Source organism: Mauremys reevesii, linkage group 12, assembly GCF_016161935.1.
Source record: "Mauremys reevesii isolate NIE-2019 linkage group 12, ASM1616193v1, whole genome shotgun sequence".
Lineage (NCBI taxonomy): Eukaryota > Metazoa > Chordata > Testudines > Geoemydidae > Mauremys > Mauremys reevesii.
Window position 1 is genome coordinate 21,610,340 of NC_052634.1, and position 18,694 is coordinate 21,629,033.

At 51.5% G+C, this 18,694-nt stretch overlaps 5 non-coding genes across 5 annotated transcripts; 3 read left to right on the forward strand and 2 right to left on the reverse strand.

Annotated features, from left to right (window-relative positions):
• The first annotated feature begins 3,891 nt into the window (after window positions 1–3,891).
• TRNAC-GCA lies at window positions 3,892–3,963 on the forward strand. The gene has a single exon. It is a non-coding gene; the product is annotated as a tRNA-Cys (tRNA).
• A 5,205-nt stretch (window positions 3,964–9,168) lies between these two features.
• Window positions 9,169–9,250, forward strand: TRNAS-GCU. Its single transcript has one exon. It is a non-coding gene; the product is annotated as a tRNA-Ser (tRNA).
• A 1,776-nt stretch (window positions 9,251–11,026) lies between these two features.
• On the forward strand, window positions 11,027–11,100 carry TRNAT-UGU. The gene has a single exon. It is a non-coding gene; the product is annotated as a tRNA-Thr (tRNA).
• Window positions 11,101–13,139: 2,039 nt separating this feature from the next.
• Window positions 13,140–13,212, reverse strand: TRNAK-UUU. Its single transcript has one exon. It is a non-coding gene; the product is annotated as a tRNA-Lys (tRNA).
• Window positions 13,213–17,562: 4,350 nt separating this feature from the next.
• Window positions 17,563–17,635, reverse strand: TRNAI-AAU. The gene has a single exon. It is a non-coding gene; the product is annotated as a tRNA-Ile (tRNA).
• Window positions 17,636–18,694: the final 1,059 nt, after the last annotated feature.

The following is an 18,694-nucleotide window of genomic DNA, read 5'->3' on the forward strand; positions in this document are numbered from 1 at the left end:
CATGACATCACCCCCTCATTTGGCCCTGTGGAATGTAGAATTCCAGCCCTGGGACACTGAGGAGGGGAGGAGTGGGAAATGCCCCCTTCAATTATTACCTCCTCTCCAGAGCACAGGTGAGAATCTACAATCCTTTCTCCTCCCTCAGCCCTGTGCCAGGATCCCTCAAGCAGAGCCTGGAGTCCTGCCCCTGGCGTCTGTACTATTGACAAAGACTAAGTGACAAAGACAAAACACTCAAATCCCGCCTGGTGCGGGGAGCCAGGTTTGCTCTTCAAATTCTGTCGTTGGTACATTTCCAGGCCTGGGAATGTCCCACAACAGCATTGAATGGGAAGCTGCCTGCAGAACAGTCACACTGCACAGAGCTCCTGCAGAGGAGGGGTGGGAATTAGTAACATTTTGAGGATAGTTTGGGAAATGAGCCTTTGCTGACAAGGTTTGTCTCTGTTCACATTTCACCTTCAGGTGTTATGTTGAGGGATCTTTAGTATATTTTTGGGAAGTTAATAACTATCGCCTCAACTTTATTTACTCAACTTAAAAATTGGTGTCACTTGATTTTTGCATCTCCCTGTGAAAATACAACTGACACGTGTGGCTTTCTACACAGGGTCATGATGTTAAAGTTGGGGAATTCAGTCTTTGTACTTCTTGGGGGGGGGGGTGTTGCTTTTTTACAGCTGCCTCACTGCCAGGCACACCGGGCTGTTAGCTGCACCCACGGTCCTTGCCAGGGGCTCCTGCTGAACCCTGGGCAGCTGCACTGCAGTGCTGGGGTGACTGCAGGTGGAGAAGCTGCTGTGGAGCAATGTTGAGCAGGTGCAGGAAGGAGACGGGGTCACTATTCACATTCTGAGCTGCACAATTTTCCAAATTTGGGAATAGATTAATAGATTTAAGGTCAGAAGGGACCATTATGATCATCTAGTCTGACCTCCTGCACAACACAGGCCACAGAATCTCACCCACCCACTCCTGTAACAAACCCCTAACCTATGTCTGAGTTATTGAAGTCCTCAAATCGTGGCTTAAAGACCTCAAGGTGCAGGGAATCCTCCAGCAAGTGACCCGAGCCCCACCCTGCAGAGGAAGGCGAATGTCTGAGAACAATTCCAAGGGGAAGGTGAATGCAGAGCAATGACATTGGAGATGCCCAGACCTCCAATGGGGGCAGCGTGGAAATTAATAATGGGAAGATCATTTGCGAAATTAGTCATCACTGACAAGATTTGTCTCTGTTCCTATTTCACGCTGTGGTGTTAGTTAGAGGAATCAGGACAGATTTTTTACTATATTAATTAAACACTTAATTTTATTTAACCAAGACAAAAACTTAGTGTCACTTATTTTTTCTCTGTCCTAGCAAGAATGAATTGAATTTCGTGACTTTCTGGAAAGTGCAGCGAGATTAAATGTGGGAAATTCAGTCTCTGTGTTTGTGAGCTGATGTTTTCCTCTCACAGGTCAGTGCCTGCATTGAAATACCAAGAGGGATCTAAGGGCTGGTGTATTCTGGGCACTTCACTGGCAGAGCGACGTCTCTCAGGGTGTGAAACCCCCCCTCCACCCATATAGTTACAGTGACCTAAGCCCTGGTTAGATAGTGCTAAAGAAAAGGAAGTATTGTTCTGTCAATGCAGCTATTACAGGGATGGGAAAACCTCTCCACTGACTATCTACTCCAGAGTGCTATAGCAGGTGCCACAGCAGCATTTTAAGTGTAGACAGAGTGAAACTAGATTTAGCTCCAGTTTGCACTGTGGATGCTTAGGCACTAAAACTAAAGTAATCATAACAACAGGGCAGTGCTTGCGTAGTTGGCAGGATTTGAACCTACACGGGGCAACCACAAAGGATTTCTAGCCCATCGCCTTAACCGTTCAGCCACAACTACTTGATATACCATTGTTTTACTACACGATAATTCACTTCTCACTGAATTGTCAGTTCAAATGGTTTGCTCAGACCAGCTTCCCCAGCACACTCACGGCTGCACATCAGTGTAAGTGTGTCCTTAGGTGAACAGCGAGAATTCCTGCCCATTTCCCTTCCGGCTGGAGCAGGATGAGAGTGTGTTTGTGTGAATGACATTGCTGTAGGTTGTTGTTCATTCCCCCCTCTGACAATTCAGACATTCCCTTTCCCATTCAAATCTCCAGCACATCGTTCCAATAGCAGGTGGCAGGATTTCTCTGGGGCACTGAAATTTTTTCAGGGGGCTGGTGCATGAACTCAGCCTTGCATTCCACCCTTGATGTTTCATGGACTAACAGCAGCAGCAGAAAGAAAGAGCCAAGCCAATATCTCCCTGGCAGGGATGCAGGGGCCACGTCCCCTCTGTCTGACCATCGCCATTGCAGGAGAGAAGGGTTCACTGGAATCGAATGCCCTGGCTCAGACCAGAGACACAGGGAGGTTTTGCTGTTCATGGATCTGTGCAAAGGAAATTGTGTCTCTGTGTGAAATTGAGGCAGGAAATGAAACACCCAATGCCCTAAGGAATGTGGGTGAAGGACTCGGGCTGAGCAATGATTTAACAGGGGTGTGGTTCAATTTATTGGCCTGATTAAAACTATGGCTAAAAGCCCCCTGTACCAGGGGCTGCGGGACAGGACAGGCAGTTCTGCGCGGAGTGTTCAGAGCTGCCCCCTATCTGCCCTTTCTCTGCACCGCCCCTGCTCCCAGAATGCACCAGGCCCTGGACTGAACTCTTCCCCTGCTGGCCGAGCTGGTTTCGTTTGCTGTGATCCTGTTGGCTTGGCAGGGGGGGAAGTGACAGTCCCACCCCAGAGCCAACGCCTCCCTGTCACCCAGCCCCCTGACCCCCAGCAGTGCAGGTCAGCCAGGAGCTGGGCCCTGCCAGGCACTCAGGGGCGTCTCCCCTGCAGCTGGGGGCTCTCCCCAGCGTGGTCTGTGGGAGCTCACGCACTAACGGGGCAGCGGCAGCAGCCGCGTGGTGGGTTGGGCTGGTGACCCGGGTCCATCTCCTGGGGTCGGCTGGGTTCATGCTCAGGCGACTGGCCCCAGCCACCGGCCGAGCCCCACAGCCACGCTGCTGCTGTTACCGCACTAGCCCCTCACGCCCCCATTCCCTCACTGAAGCCAGGAGAAGGTTTGCAGGGAGGAGGTGGGGGGGGTTGACCCAATATCCCAGAGCTGATTCTCCCCACAGAGGGGTGTGTGGATGTGGTGGGTGCCGTGTGCAACGCCCTGTGCCCATGAGGAGGGGACCGGAGCTCTGCCAGCAGGAAGATTTATCCTGCAGGAGCCCTGCCTCCCTCCCCCAGGGGTTCCCCTGGAGCAGAGAAGCTTTGAATCCTCGCTGGAGACTAGAGACGCCCGAGCAGCACAAGCTGCCTGGCAGAGGTTCTGGATCAGTGCCTCACGGGCACATCGGGGTCATTCCCTCAGGGCTGCCCTGCCCAGTGCCAGGGCTGCTCTCACTCCTCCAGCATAGAGGGGGCTGCAGGCTCTTTGCCAAGCTGGGTCCCAGCTCAAGGCAGATTTAACACTAGCAGGGGGCCCAGGTATGTGCTGGTGCCGCTCAGGGAGGGAATCTGGGCCAAAGCCTGATTAGAAATTGGGTAACGCTGAAGTGGGACTAGAAAGACCCTTGATGGGACGTGGCAGGTAGGTAGCCCCCATTGTGTACCGTGCCCTCGCCGAGAAGTCTCTGGGAGTGTGGATTCTTCCTGATGCGCCACCAACACGTCTCGTTGGTCCTGATGTCGGCTGCTCCTTTCTTGATACTGACAAGCTAGTTGTGGGCATTTCCCACTCACCCCATAGCTCTGGAATGCACAGACAGCAACACTGGTGTGGAAGAAACAAACTCCACTCTCAGGTTTCAAGATACTTAAGATCACTGACTTGCCAATGTAATTGTCAGGGGGTATAGCTCAGTGGTAGAGTGTTTGACTGCAGATCAAACGGGCCTTGGTTCAAATCCAAGTACCCCCTTAAAAGCCTGGTCCTTCAACAAAAAGTAATTGCATATCCATTTCCATTATGTTCAGGAGCTCCACTGACTAGGGATGAATGGAAACACTCAACATTTTCCTGTGCAAATGCATAAAAATCTAACAAATATGTCCCCCAGCTGAAATCAGTTCCAATCCTCTAAGAGTCTAGTTTATGTTTTCATCAATGAAACAAAGGCCCATGAAGAGACATTTGCAGGTCCTTGGCCTCCATGGGCTACAATGTGCAGAAGAACAAGAACCACATCCCCTTGGGAGGCATGGACTAGTCTGTATTACATTTGGTAAGTAAGTTGCCATTGGGACTGAAAACTCTACTGGAGGTGGACAGGAGCCTGTTGCAAAACTAAAATAACCAAGATTTACCAAACTCCCTGTTACACATTCAATCCTCTCTTTTTTCTATTCTATTAAACTGGGAGCAAGTTACCAGTGACCCAGGGCTGGGGAGGAAGGAGGGTGCAAGTGTGGGGAGGAGCCCAGGGCTGGGGCAGCAGGGCGGGTGTGGGTGGGGGAGCACTGGTAGGGGGGAAGGGGAGAGTCGAGAGCTGGGGCAGCACAGGATGTGTGTGGGGGAGAGCCCAGGGCTGGCTTGGCAGGGAGGTGAGGGTCAGGGGGTAGAGCCCAGGGCTGGGGCAGCAGGGGGGTGCAAGTGGTGGGAGGCCCAGAGCTGGGGAGGCAGGGGGTGCAGGTGTAGGGAGGGGAGAGCCCAGGGCTCAGGCTGCAAGGGGATGGGGGGGGCAGACAACATTTTTTTCGCTTGGGGAGGCAAAAAACCTAGAGCCGGCCCTGCCTCCACCTACAGTGAGGTAGGTAGGAGCCAGGGGTGGCTCTAGGAATTTCGCCACCCCAAGCATGGCAGCACTCCACGGAGGGTGCTCTGGCGGTCGCCGGTCCCACGGCTCTGGTGGACCTCCTGCAGACGTGCCGGCGGAGGGTCCGCTGGTCCCGCGGCTCCGGTGGAGCATCCTCATGCACGCCTGCGGGAGGTCCACCGGAGCCGCCTGCCGCCCTCCCACCAACCGGTGGAGCGCCCCCTGCGGCATGCTGCCCCAAGCATGTGCTTGGCGTGTTGGGGCCTGGAGCCGGCCCTGGTAGGAGCGGATCATTAGTATCCCTACTTGATAGAGGGAGAAGCTAAGGCTGAGAAAGGAGAATTGACTTGTCTTAGGTCACACAGCCAGTCAGTGGAAGAGTTGGGAGTAGGACATAAGAGCCCTGATTTTCAAACTAACCATCAGATCTTGTAGAAGCAGCAAAGAATCCTGTGGCACCTTATAGACTAACAGACGTTTTGCAGCATGAGCTTTCGTGGGTGAATCCCCACTTCTTCGGATGCAAGTAGTGGAAATTTCCAGGGGCAGGTTTATCAGATCTTGAATTTCAGACATTGAATGACCTGAATAAAGTGCTGTCAGACGAGCTCCAGACTAACAACAGTGCACAGTAATTATTCAGCATGTATTTGAGGAGAACTGCAATGTTAGAGAGAATCATGATCTGCTCAGAGACCATTAATGCAGCGAAGCAGCAAAATTAATCAAACATAGAACTGGTTATGACTTATTTCCTTGGTCTTAAAAGAGAACAACAAGGACCTGAGTCTCCTCCCTGTCAATAACCCCCTGCTCAGCCAATCAGGGTAGAGACTGAGGATGGGAGGCTGAGGGTTCTCACCAGAGAGCCCAAAGGATGGCCCAGGTCACCGGTGGGGATCACTGCCTGAGCACTATTTCAGCCCCACATTTTTGGGTGGACCTCCCAGAGTGGGAGCTGCAGAGCACTCCCCTGCAACACACACACACACACAACACTCCTGCTGTTGGGAGGGGAACAGGAGAAAGGACAAAAGAAGCAAGAGACGAAGAGAAAGGAGGGAGGGATGGATGGAGGAAAAGGTGAAACAAAAAGGACAAACCTTAATGTCCCCACTGATTCTATAGGACTGTGACGGGGCGGGACAGCCCCGCACTGGTACAGCAGGGGTTAACCCTTCTTTGCTAGCAGAGGAAGCCACGCCCAGGAAGTTCTGCTGGGCATGCTCCAACTGGCAGACCGGTATAAAAGCCTGCAGGTCTGCTCAGTCTGGGCTGGCCACCGGGGGAGAAGGATGCAGACCGTCAGCTCCTGCAGAAGGAGAGTCAGTGAGCGTGGACCGGGGCGTCAGCCGAGCTGAGGCCGTACCGGAGACCCCGGAGAGGGATGCCTGCCGCGAGGGATCTACGGGGGAACGGCTCCCACAACGCCGATGACCGGCCAGACAGGGTAGGAAGTGACCCAGGGGATTGTAGAGACTGACAGCCTTAAAGCTGCAGTACCGCTCGGCGTGTTGCGGGCGGATCCCCGCGGAGCGGGTGGCAAGGAGAGCTTGCCACAATCAGGGCCCTGGGTCGGGGCTCGGTGGAGAGGGTGGGCCCGAGTCCCCCTACCCCACACCTTAATACCCTGCCCCGAAGGGGGCGTCTATGGACTCTGGCCGCTAGGCCGCGCTGCCCCGCCCCGAAGGGGGCGTCTATGGACTCTGGCCGCTAGGCCGCACTGCCCTGCCGTGCCCCGAAGGGGGCATCTGTGGACTCTGGCCGCTAGGCCGTAATACGCCGGCTGCCAGGGGCAGATTGAAGGACAAGTGAGTGGTGTGGCGCTAGGCCCCCAGCCCGCCCCTGCCACAAGGGGGTGCTGGGGTGTCAGACCCGTCACAGGGACAAAATCCCAAGTGTGAAATAAAATTCTGCCACCTTAAGCTCGTGTTTTCCATGCCTAGAATTCAACTGTCACCTGATGGCTCAGACTGAACAGGTTTCAAACCTCGAGGAGGCTCTTACCTTCTAAACAGGGACGGCTGTTTTCTAGTAAAATCACTAAAAGGGAAGGAGAAAACTTGAAAGAGGTTCTCCTGGCGCTCACGTACCTGAACCCGAATACTCTCTCAGTCCTCAAAGAGAGACCTGGAGAAGGAGACTTGCTGAAACAAAGCCACAGGGGTCTCTGAGGTTTCCCTGGCCCCTCGCCCCTGTCCTGCCTGGCTGATGTCAGCATCTCTCTGTGAGGTCACCACCTCCCCACCACCTTTGACCAATAGTCTGAGGTCCTGCAAAAAGTCTTTGTGATGTCACTGCCACACCCCTCCCTTGCTGTGCTAATGTCCTGCCCCAGCCAGGCACTGTGGAGGTTTGAGCTACTCCCTGTGGATCACCCCACTCAAGGAGCGTTCGTTCTAGGAAGCAAGCCGGCTAGACAGGAAAACATCAGACGCTGCTCCCAATGCTACACTCAGTTTTTCAGAAATTAGTTGACTTTATGGCCAGAAGAGACGATTAGAGCATCTAATCTGACCACTTGAGGATCACTTGAGCTGCAGTCAAGCACTCTACCGCTGAGCTATACCCCCACAATGACCTGAGTAGGGAATCGTGATTTTCAGGACTTTGAAGGACAAACCCTGCTTCATCAAGCTCCTTTGCCATTCCCAGACCACAGGTGGTTTTTAAAAATGGGGTTTGATTAAACTTCTTAAATGTGGCAAACACCACAGCTTGCACACCCACCGATATAGCTTCTCCCACTGACATAGCTGCCACCTCTTGCAAAGTGGATTAACTACACCCACAGGAAAACTGTCTCCCCTCAGTATAGAGGAGTGGTTCTCAAACTGTGGGTCAGGCCCCCAAAGTGGGATGTGACCGTGTTTTAATGGGGTTGCCAGGGCTGGCGTTAGACTTGTTGGGGCCTGGGGCTGAAGCCAAATTTCTGAGCCCCACCACCCAGGGCTGAATCCTTCAAGCTCTGGATTTGCCCTCCCCCAACTGGGGCAGGGCTCAGGCTTTGTCTTCCCTGCCTCTGCCCAGTGTGGAGGGGCCTGGTCCCTCTTTCCAGGGCCATGGAGTAAGTTTTTTTTGGGCAGAAGGGGGTTGCAGTGAAAGGAAATTTGAGAAACCCTGGCATAGAGCCTCTGAATATGTCTAGACTTGGCTCCCTGTGGCAGATCAGACACTGAAAGTGCAGCCATGGAGACACCACACACCAGCCTTGCCTAACAGGCAAGAATCAAACCTCCACAGAAAGACGCCTGTTGCTTTCTAACCCATCTCCCTAAGCCCTCAGCCGCCAACACTTAACAAAGGGCCTTTTCTACACGATGGTTCTGGTCTCACTGAAGGGTTATTTCCAATTGTTTGCTCAGACCAGCATTAGGGAAAATGGTGCCCTGGGCAAAGCTTGTACTTTGGCACTTCCCCATTGCCCCTGGACGATCCCCACTCCCCCTTTACCGCTAGCTCCTGCACTCCCAACCCTTGCACCTCCTTCACCCATAACTCCTGCCCCCTCCTGTGCCCCCTTTGCCCTTAACTCCCTGGGCCACCAGCCATTGCCCCTCTCCTGCAGCCCCTTCACATGGCTCCAGTGCTGGGGGCCCCACACTTGTTCTCCCTTTCCCTGGGCTTTGGTATCACTAGCCCCTGATTAGTGAGTAGGGTTCAGTGGTTCCCAAAATGTGGGGCATGACTCCTAGGGGGACACAGAGGAACATTCATGGGGGCACCTCAGGGCCTGAGCCAGCCCCCATGGAGGGAGCAGCACTCAGCCCCACTCTGCCCCAGCTCTTCCCCAACCCCACCCTCAGCCTGGGGCTCTGGCTCCCAGCTCAGCCTCGACCCCCTTACCCCTGTCTGCACCCCTCTCCCCAGCAAGCAACAGCCCCACTCCCAGCCTCAGTTCTTGACTGCGGCTTCCAAGGGGCCACAGCCATGGCTAAGAGGGCACAGAGTGAAATGTTTGGGGACCACTGGTTTAGGATGATGTTCTCAATCACTTCTATGAAGTCCAATAAAAGCAATTCCTCACCTACCCACCCCTCCATCAGGACAGACTAGGTATGTTCTGCGGCCCTTCACTCATGCAGGAAGGATAATAACATTTCATTCCACTCAATCCTAAAGTGATTTGTAACCCACCACCAGCCAAAACTGGTCATTTTGGGAAAGCGGCCCCATCATGCTGCATATCTAGGCAGAGTAGGTGTGTCTACGCAAACACGGTCTGTTCCTGAAGTCTTTCCCCCAGCTCCTCACTAGATGTGAGGGGGGAGCTCATTCAGCCCCTGCTTCTGCGTAGTATTTAAAAACTCCTTATTGTCCCTAGCTCTGCTGGCCTTAGATTTCTCCTCCTGTCCCTTTTTAACAGCTCAGATGAGGTGGCTGAGTGGTTAAGGTGATGGACTGCTAATCCATTGTGCTCTGCACGCATGGGTTCAAATCCCATCCTCATCGGATGCATTTAGTTTTCACCCCTCCTTTGTAGACAACCATCTCCCCCTTTGGTACAATGACAGCTCAAACGATCTTGCTTCTTGCAAACAAAAACCTTCTCAGAAACTCAGAACTCCCTTGCTTTAAATAAAATGTCTAAATCCCAGATTTCTTTAAAAAAGAAATTCTCTAGTGCTGTATTTCTTAGTTTTTATCTCAAGAGGTAACATCCTCATCTTCTCCCCAAACACCCTGGGACCTGCCCAAATTATTAAAATACCCTCAACCCGAGCAAGGCCAGAGCAGTGAACCAGAGCTAGTGTCTAGGCCAAGCTGTTCTGAAGGAGGCAACTCAAACATTTTCTCCCTGCTTCCCTTGGCAAGGTCTGACTGAGAAAACAAAATTCCCCAAACTGAAAATTTTCTGCTGAAAAACTAATACTAGTCTGTTTGGGGACTTTGGTTTGCAAGTATTATTGTTATTATTCTCTTCTGATTTCTGAATCAGTTCAGTCTTTGTCCTCCAGGTGTGTTTCCAGCTGCTGAGTTGTGGGGGAGAGAGACCAAGTCATGATGTCTCTTCCCCTCTTTCATAGTTTCTTCCAACTTGCTAGGAAGCTCCTTTGTTACCATGTGACTCAAGCAGTGTCCATTGTCGCTGTGCTATCTCGGAGAAGTCTGCATTGTACACGGTTCCTGGGATAGTCCTTGGGAGTGTGGATCCCTTCAATGGGCCAGCAGCGAGTCTGGCTCCTCCCTTGTCACACCTGAAAGGCTGGTGGGGGGCATTTCCCAACCTCATAACATATCTCAGTAACACACACAGAGCAAAACTTCATAACTTCCCAACCAATGCGAGCACACACAATCCAACACGATATTAATTTTCAACAGATCAAGACTTTTGAAATGATACGTCACAAGGCAGACTTGTACAAACCATGTCATCATTATATGAGAGTGGTGAATATGGGGCTTCCAGGTGCTGCTCTGAGCACAGCGTGCTACACCTGGGCTTACATTGCAATGGAGACGTACCCTTAGAGTCCATCTCTCCTGGGATAAAGATGGCCCACACCTGACTCTCTGCCAATCCCCACTGGGCCCTGACAAGTGTTGTTTGTGTTTGTATTCTATAAAGCAGAGGAGCAGATGAAGTTTTGCTCCCAAGGTTTGTGTGTGATTCTTTGGACAGGCCTACACTACAAAATTAGGTTGGTGTAATTACATGACTTAGGCTGGCAATGCAGTTCTATCAAGCTAATCCCGGTATAGATAGTGGCTCAGCTGTCAGAACTTTCTGGAGCTATGAAAGGGGAGGGACCCATGGCTCTGTAGCAGGAATGCAGGGCAGGTGAGTTCACGGCAGGCATGGTGGGATACTGGTGGAGGCCAGTTATGGTGATATAATGACCAGCAGCATTTACACTGACATTTGTCACTTTAAGTTTGCTGCACAAAGCTCTAGGCCTCTCATCAAGGTGGTTTTACTTTGTCACCAAAACAGGGCAATTTTGTCGCCAGACGTGGTATTGCAGTGTGTGCACCAGCCAAAAACTGCTGACCGAGGGAGTGTTGTGTGGTTTTCACACACCTGAGCAATATAATGATGCTGAAGTAACCTTGTAGTGCAGACCTGGCCAAAGATTCACACACACAAACACACACGCAGCTTGCAAGGAAAACCTCACCTGCTCCTCTGCTTTGCAGAATCCAAACACAAGCAAAGCTTTTCAGGCCCCAGTGGGGATGGCAGGGAGTCAGGTGTGGGCAGACAGTGTGTTGCTGCCACAGGCAGGCACCATGGCTTAGCTGGCTAAAGCACCTGTCTTGTAAACAGGAGATCCTGGGTTCAATTCCCAGTGGTGCCTTGTTGACTAACTTTTGGGCAACCTGGTATTGACTGCTGTGGGAAGACAAAACACAGAGCTCTTTGGTCCAGCCCAGTATAGTTGTTTAAATTATACTCACAGGCACTGATAACAGATTTACTGAAAATTTGGGAGTTAAGAGCTGATAGGTCAGTGTTCCAGCCTGTCACAGATGATCCTGCTTCCTCTGGGACAGGGGCAGGTCTGGGCTCTCACACTGAATGGCTCATTGTGGCTGGCAGAACCTGTGGGCGGCTCATTTAATTTGCACCGAGGGTTGAGTCCTGCTTTGTGCACCGTGTGTGAGGATGAAAATCCTAAACTGCCCTTTGAAATAAAGAATGCAGCAGGACGTGTTATTGTCCCTGCCCCAAAGCAGACAGACCAATGGAGAAATGTCATTGAGTCCAGGGTAATACTCCACTGCCATTTTACCTTTTTTGCTTGCTAAACTCCCTCCCAACCTTGAGGGCTTCCAGAGCCCAGTATTGAGCCTGAGCCGAGAGGTCTACGCTGCAAATTTACCACCCCATGGCCCTAGCCTGGGAGCCTGCACTGGCACGGGGCAGCCGTGGGTGTTTCATTGCAGTGTGGACATAGCCTAGCATTATGTCTACACTGCCATTAACACACCCAAGTCACTATTCTCAAACCCTGGGTCAGTTGATTCAGCGTAGACACTTGGGCTTCAGCCCAGCCTCCAAGACCCCACGAGGGGTGAGGGTCTCCGAGCCTGGGCTCCAGTCTGAGGCCAGATGTCTACGCTGTAGTTTTTAGCTCCACAACCTGAGCCCCAGGAGCCCAAATCAGATCATCCAGGCCAGCCGGGCCAGTGGGATTTTATCACAGTATAGATGCCCTCTCAGGGTATGTCTACACTGCAATGTAAGCCCAAGGTTAGTAGAAGTCATGTCAGCAACCCCAACACATAAACATAAACCATGAGGGAAAGACCCACCCCCCAGATAAGCTGGGCAGTGTCCTTCTCCCTACGGTTCGTAAGTCCAGCAACCAAAAGTCCTTTAACATGAGCCATCCCCTCTCTGCACCCCACTCACAGCTGTTGTCCTTAGTCAGTGCAAGCCCAGAGGTGCCTCTGTAGAGTTCACCTGCCATCCTGGGTGGAAAAGGGGGGAAAATAAGAAGGCTCCGTACTCACTGTGTTGTCTAGGGACTCACTCATCCCTCCACTGCCACCCTGTCCTAACGTTGGTCTGACACCTACATTTTAGCATTGGGACCCAGACCCCAGCCCACTTGGCTTTGGAACCCCTGTCCCCTGCCTAGCAAGTGCTATTGAATTGAGGGTGAGTCCCTCAATCGGGGTCTGCCAAGCACAGTTGTGCTGCCCTCGATTCACACAACAAGGATAACAACCCTTTATTTCTCCTGCCCCTATAACATGGAGACTGGGAATCCAACACCAGCCACAAGTGATCATTTCGGCAAGCAACCCAACCTATTTCCAACACACTGTAAAATCCACATGCAGACTCATATATGAAACCTTGCAAGAAAATCTTCCTGAGGGGGTTTGAAGCACCTGCTGCTGGAGGGAAGGAGGGAGCCATGGATTGGGATTGAGGAGCAGCATGAGGAGAAGGAGCCTGTGGGTTGGGACAGAGGAGAAGGATGAAGAGGAGCAGGCTCTGGTTGGGAGTGAGGAGCAGTGAGCATAGGAGGGACTGAGGGTTGGGTCTGAGGGGCACTGGGAAAAGAGGGGACATGGGTTTAGGCTGAAGAGCATCTTCATTTGGGGATCCAGCAGGACTGGGGAAGGCAGCAGGTGATTCTAATTCCTTAGGGATATTCTGTGTGTTTGTATGTGTGTGTGTGTGTGTGCGCGCAGGGGAGGAACATGCTCTATGCCCAGAGGCCTTTATTCCTCCAGGCTGCAAGGACAGAGGGGCTGTCAGGAAGTTGCCCCTTCAAACCACACACAAAAAGGCCCTTCTGAGGAAAGGGAAAATCCTGAAGAGAAAAAGTAACATCAAAGAGGACTCCAGCAAGACAGTGTAAGATCTTGGGGAGTAGTTTATCACCTGACCAGGGACTTGAACCCTGGACCCTCAGATTAAAAGCCTGATGCTCTGCCCACTGAGCTAGCCAGGCTCGCAAAAAAAAAACCGCAAGTTGGTGCAGAGGAGAAACTAGTCAAGAAAACAAGAGCGGGAAACAATATGGGAAACCTGCTGCTCTCTCTGGCCTGGTCAACACTACGACTTTATATCAAATTTAGCAGCGTTAAATCGCATTAACCCTGCACCCATCCACACAACGAAGCCCTTTATATCGATATAAAGGTCTCTTAATACCGGTATCTGTACTCCTCCCCGACGAGGGGAGTAGCGCTGAAATCGGCATTGCCATGTCGGATTAGGGTTAATGTGGCCACAATTCGATGGTATTGGCCTCCGGGTGCTATCCCACAGTGCACCATTGTGACCGCTCTGGACAGCAATCTGAACTCGGATGCACTGGCCAGGTAAACAGAAAAAGCCCCATGAACTTTTGAATTTCATTTCCTGTTTGCCCAGCGTGGAGCGCCGATCAGCACAGGTGACCATGCAGTCCCAGAATCAAAAAAGAGCTCCAGCATTGACTGTAGGGGAGATACTGAAGCTGATCTTTGTATGGGGAGATGAATCTGTTCTATCAGAACTCCGTTCCAAAAGACGAAATGCCAAAACATTTGAAAAAAATCTCCCAGGCTATGATGGACAGAGGCCACAACAGGGACTCAACACAGTGCTGAAACTTAAGGAGCTGAGATAAGCTTACCAGAAAGCCAAAGAATGAAATGGACACTCACGGAGGGAGGGGCGGCTGATGACTGTAGCTATCCCACAGTTCCCGCACTCTCCAAAAACCATTTGAATTCTTGGCTGAGTTCCCAAAGCCTGAAGGGTCAAAAACATTGTCACGGGTGGTTCAGGGTATATGTCGTTGCTCCCCCTCCCCCGTGAAAGCAAAGGGAAAAAAATCATTGCTCGCCTTTTTTCAATGTCACCGTATGTCTACTGGATGCTGCTGGCAGACGTGGTGCTGCAGCGCTACACAGCAGCATCCCCTTCCCTTCCCTTCCCTTCCAGATGGCAGACGGTACAGTAGGACTGGTATGCATCATCGTTGTCCCATGAGTGCTCCTGGCTGGCCTTGGTGAGGTCGCCCAGGGGCACCTGGGCAAAAATGTGAATGACTCCCAGGTCATTCTCTTCTTTAAGCTTTGTATAATGGAGATTCAGTCCTGCCTGGAATATCATAGCAGCTGGAGGCTGCCCTCCCCTCCCCCCTTTGAGCTCTACTTGCAGAGGCAATAAAGTCAATGTTGTTTCAAATTCCTGCATTCTTTATTACTTCGTCACTCAAATGGGCGGATAACTGCCACGGTAGCCCAGGAGGGGTGGGGGAGGAGGGAAGCAATGGGTGTGGTTGTTGCAGGGGCACCCCCTAGAATGGCGTACAGCCCATCATTTCTGCGGGATGTCTGGGGCTCTGACCCGGAGCGGCTGTTTGCCTCTCTGGTTCTTTAGTAGGCTTGCCTGATAGTCTAGACAGGACTGACTCTCCCTTTAGACAAAACGTAAAGAAGGGAATGACCGGGGGAGTCATTCCCATTTTTGTCCATGCGTCCCCGGCCGACCTCACCGAGGCCGGCCAGGAGCACCCATGACAGCAGCAGACAGTACATTATGACTAGTCACTGTCATTGTCAACTTGCAAAGCAGCAGACGGGACGGTATGGCTAGTAACTATCTTTGCTAACTTGCAAAAGGCAAGGGGATGCTGCTGTGTAGCGCTGCAGTACCGCGTCTGTCAGCACCATCCAGTAGACATACGGTGACAGTGAAAAAAGGCTGAACGGGCTCCATGGTTGCCATGCTATGGCGTCTGCCCGGTCAAACCAGGGAAAAGGGCGCGAAATGATTGTCTGCCATTTCTTTCACGGAGGGAGGATTGAGTGACAACATTTACCCAGAATCACCCATGACACTGTTTTTGCACCATCAGGCATTGGGATCTCAACCCGGAATTCCAATGGGCGGGGGAGACTGCGGGAACTATGGGATAGCTATGGGATAGCTACCCACAATGCAACGCTCTGGAAATCGACGGTAGCCTCGTACAGGGACGCACACCACTTAATTAATGTGCTTAGTGTGGCCGCGTGCACTTGACTTTATACAATCTGTTTCCAAAAAACAGTTTCTGTAAAATTGGAATAATGCTGTAGTGTAGACATACCCTGTGATTAACAACTTTGCTGGCTAATTGAAAGGCTGATGGTTCAAACCCAAGTGAAGATGGAGGTGTTTTTTTAGTGATGAGAATCCAGTACATTTTAACAGGCAGAAAAGTGCCTCAATGCTGCTCTAGCCTCATTAGGCAAGCATAAGTAGCACTTTTGCAAGATGCATTGGCTTGCATCTGAAGAAGTGGGTATTCACCCACGAAAGCTCATGCTGCAGAACGTCTGTTAGTCTATAAGGTGCCACAGGATTCTTTGTTGCTTTTACAGATCCAGACTAACACGGCTACCCCTCTGATACTTGGTGGTATAGTGGTGAGCATAGCTGCCTTCCAAACAGTTGACCTGGGTTCGATTCCCAGCCAATGCAAGGATATGACATTTTCTCTACTGGGAATTGGTTTTATTTCAGTCACATTGTATCAGTTTATCAATGAAATGAGAGAATCAATGTCCTGCAGGTCATTCAACACACAATGGAGGAAGAAAGGGGTGGGACTGTACAATGAGCTGTTGGAGTTATCTGGTATTACAATGTTTGGTTTATTTTTTTAAAAAAAACATCTTTACTTCCCTCTCCCTTTTAGACTCAAAGCCTTTAAGGTCAGAAGGGACCAATGTGATCATCTAGTCCGACCTGCTGCACCTTGCAGGCCAAAAGACACCACCCACCCACTCCTGTAATAGACCCGGGAGGGGAGGCAGCTCTGTGCATTGCCCCTACCCCAGGCAGCACATGGAGGCCCTCTGAGGCTCCCCTCCCCCCATCGCTGTGCAGAGATGTGCCAGCAGCACTAAGGTGGCTCCCTGCCCACTCTGCCTCCGTTCCTCCGTGCCGCTCCCAGAAGTGGTTGGCACGTCCCAGCATCCCCTGCGGTGGGGGGAGTGTCTCCATTCACTGCCTCTGCCCCGAGTACCAACTCCGCAGCACCCATTGGCCAGGAACTGCAGCCAATGGGAGCTCTGGGGGCAGCGCCTGCAGGCAGCGGCACACAGAGACCCCCTGGCATGGCCCACCTAGGACCTGCTGCCGGAGGGTTGTGTGTACCAGTCACTTGGGGAGCTGCAGTGCCCAGGGTAAGCGCCACCCCTCCTGCACTCCAACCCCCTCCCCCAGCACAGAGCCCGCACCCCGCACCCAAATTTCCTCCCAGAGCTTTGCTTGTCTTCCTTTCACCTAGAACTGTCCTTCTTCTCCTGGGCTGCAAGTAGCTATCCCTGGGAAGCCAAGAGACAGGCACAGGATTCTACCTCCCAGCAGCCAACCGCACCTCCCCAGGCTTTGCAGAACGACTGGTGGTGCTCTACTAACCCCACTTAGCCGCACTGAGGTGCTTAGCTTCTGCCCTGCCTTCCTCAGCTCGACTTTCCTCTTTTGCCCCATTGCTGCCTCACTTCCTCCTTTGGCAAGTCACACAGAGGAGGCCAGCAGGAAGAGCCGGCCGCCATATGCCAACCTCCCAGGGCAGAGGAGACCAAGCCACAAGGCTTCAAAAGGTAACTGGCCAAGGTCCTCTAGCTTTCCCCTGCTGATGCCAAGGCTTTTTCCCAGCTCATTTCACCACCCGCTATCTTGCAGGGGTTGAGTTTATCGCAGGTGTTACCCAAAATTGGGCCAGCTAGTAAGCTAATGACCCACCAGAGTTTGGCAGAAAGCAGCACGTTTATTATACTGACAGCTAAGCTCAAAAGAAGAAGCGGGGGTAGCGGGGGTGTCACACTCACACTTGCATACTCACGCTCCCAGGACAGGCACAGCACTGGAGATGTCAGGATTCTGCAAGGTACGGCAGTCCAGGCAAAGGGCAATCACTGGAGGTACAAGCTTGTGAGTGCTCTCCTGAGCACAGGGCCCCTTCCCCTTTTAAGGACCTGCTCCTCATGGCCTGTGACTAGAGATGACTTGGCTGCATCTGGTTGGTCACACTCCACCTTGGGCAGTGTCCATGCTCTGGGTGTGTGAGCGCTGCCTAATTAGCATCCCAGACACCTTGTCTACCTGGGAGCTCTTCTGCTCTTCAACTAGCCCATTCATCCCACAAGCATTCCAGGAGGGAGCGGGAGGGGAAAAGCCACTTCACAGGCATTCAGAGAGGGAGAGGAGACAAAAGTGGGAGCAGGGGAAGTATAACAGACCTTCTGAGCATAGAAATCACTGCTGCTCCTACAACAGCACGGACACGCCAGTAGGAGCTCGGAAAATTAAGCCAGTGTGTTTCTGCCTGGTTTTGAACCAGGGACCTTTTGCGTATTAGGCAAACGTGATAACCACTACACTACAGAAACTCTGGCAGAAGGCTTTGCCCCTCCCTTCATAAGTACATAAGAATGGCCACACTGGGTCAGACCAAAGGTCCATCCAACCCTGCATCCTATCTGCCAACAGTGGCCAATGCCAGGTGCCCCAGAGGGACTGAACAGGTAATGATCAAGTGATCTCTCTCCTACCATCCATCTCCACCCTCTAACAAACAGAGGCTAGGGACACCATTCCTTACCCATCCTGGCTAATAGCCATTCATGGACTTAACCTCCATTCATTTATCTGCAAAAAGAAAGAGGAGTACTTGTGGCACCTTAGAGACTAACAAATTTATTTGAGCATAAGCTTTGCTGGGCTAAAACCCACTTCATCGGATGCATGCAGTGGAAATACAGCAGGAAGAGATATATATATACAGAGAACATGAAAAAAATGGGTGTTGCCATACACACTATAATGAGAGTGAGCAGTTAAGGTCAGCTATTATCAGCAGGAGAAAAAAACCTTTTGTAGTGATAATCAGGACGGCACATTTCCAACAGTTGACAAGAAGGTGTGAGTAACAGTAGGGGGACAAATAAACATGAGGAAATAGTTTGACTTTGTGTAATGACCCATCCACTCCCTGTCTTTATTCAAGCCTAATTTAATGGTGTCCACTTTGCAAATTAATTCCACTTCAGCAGTCTCTTGTTGGAGTCTGTTGTTGAAGGTTATTTGTTGTAATATTGCGACTTTTAGGTCTGTAAATGCGTGACAAGGAGATTGAAGTGTTCTCCGACTGGTTTTTGAATGTTATAATTCTTGACATGTGATTTGTGTCCATTTATTGTTTTACGTAGAGACTGTCTGGTTTGGCCAATATACATGGTGGAGGGGCATTGCTGGCACATAATAACATATATCACATTGGTAGATGTGCAGGTGAATGAGCCTCTGATAGTGTGGCTGATGTGATTAGGTCCTATGATGGTGTCCCCTGAATAGATATGTGGACAGAGTTGGCAATGGGCTTTGTTGCAAGGATAGGTTCCTGGGTTAGTGTTTCTGTTGTTTGGTTGCTGGTAAGTATTTGCTTCAGG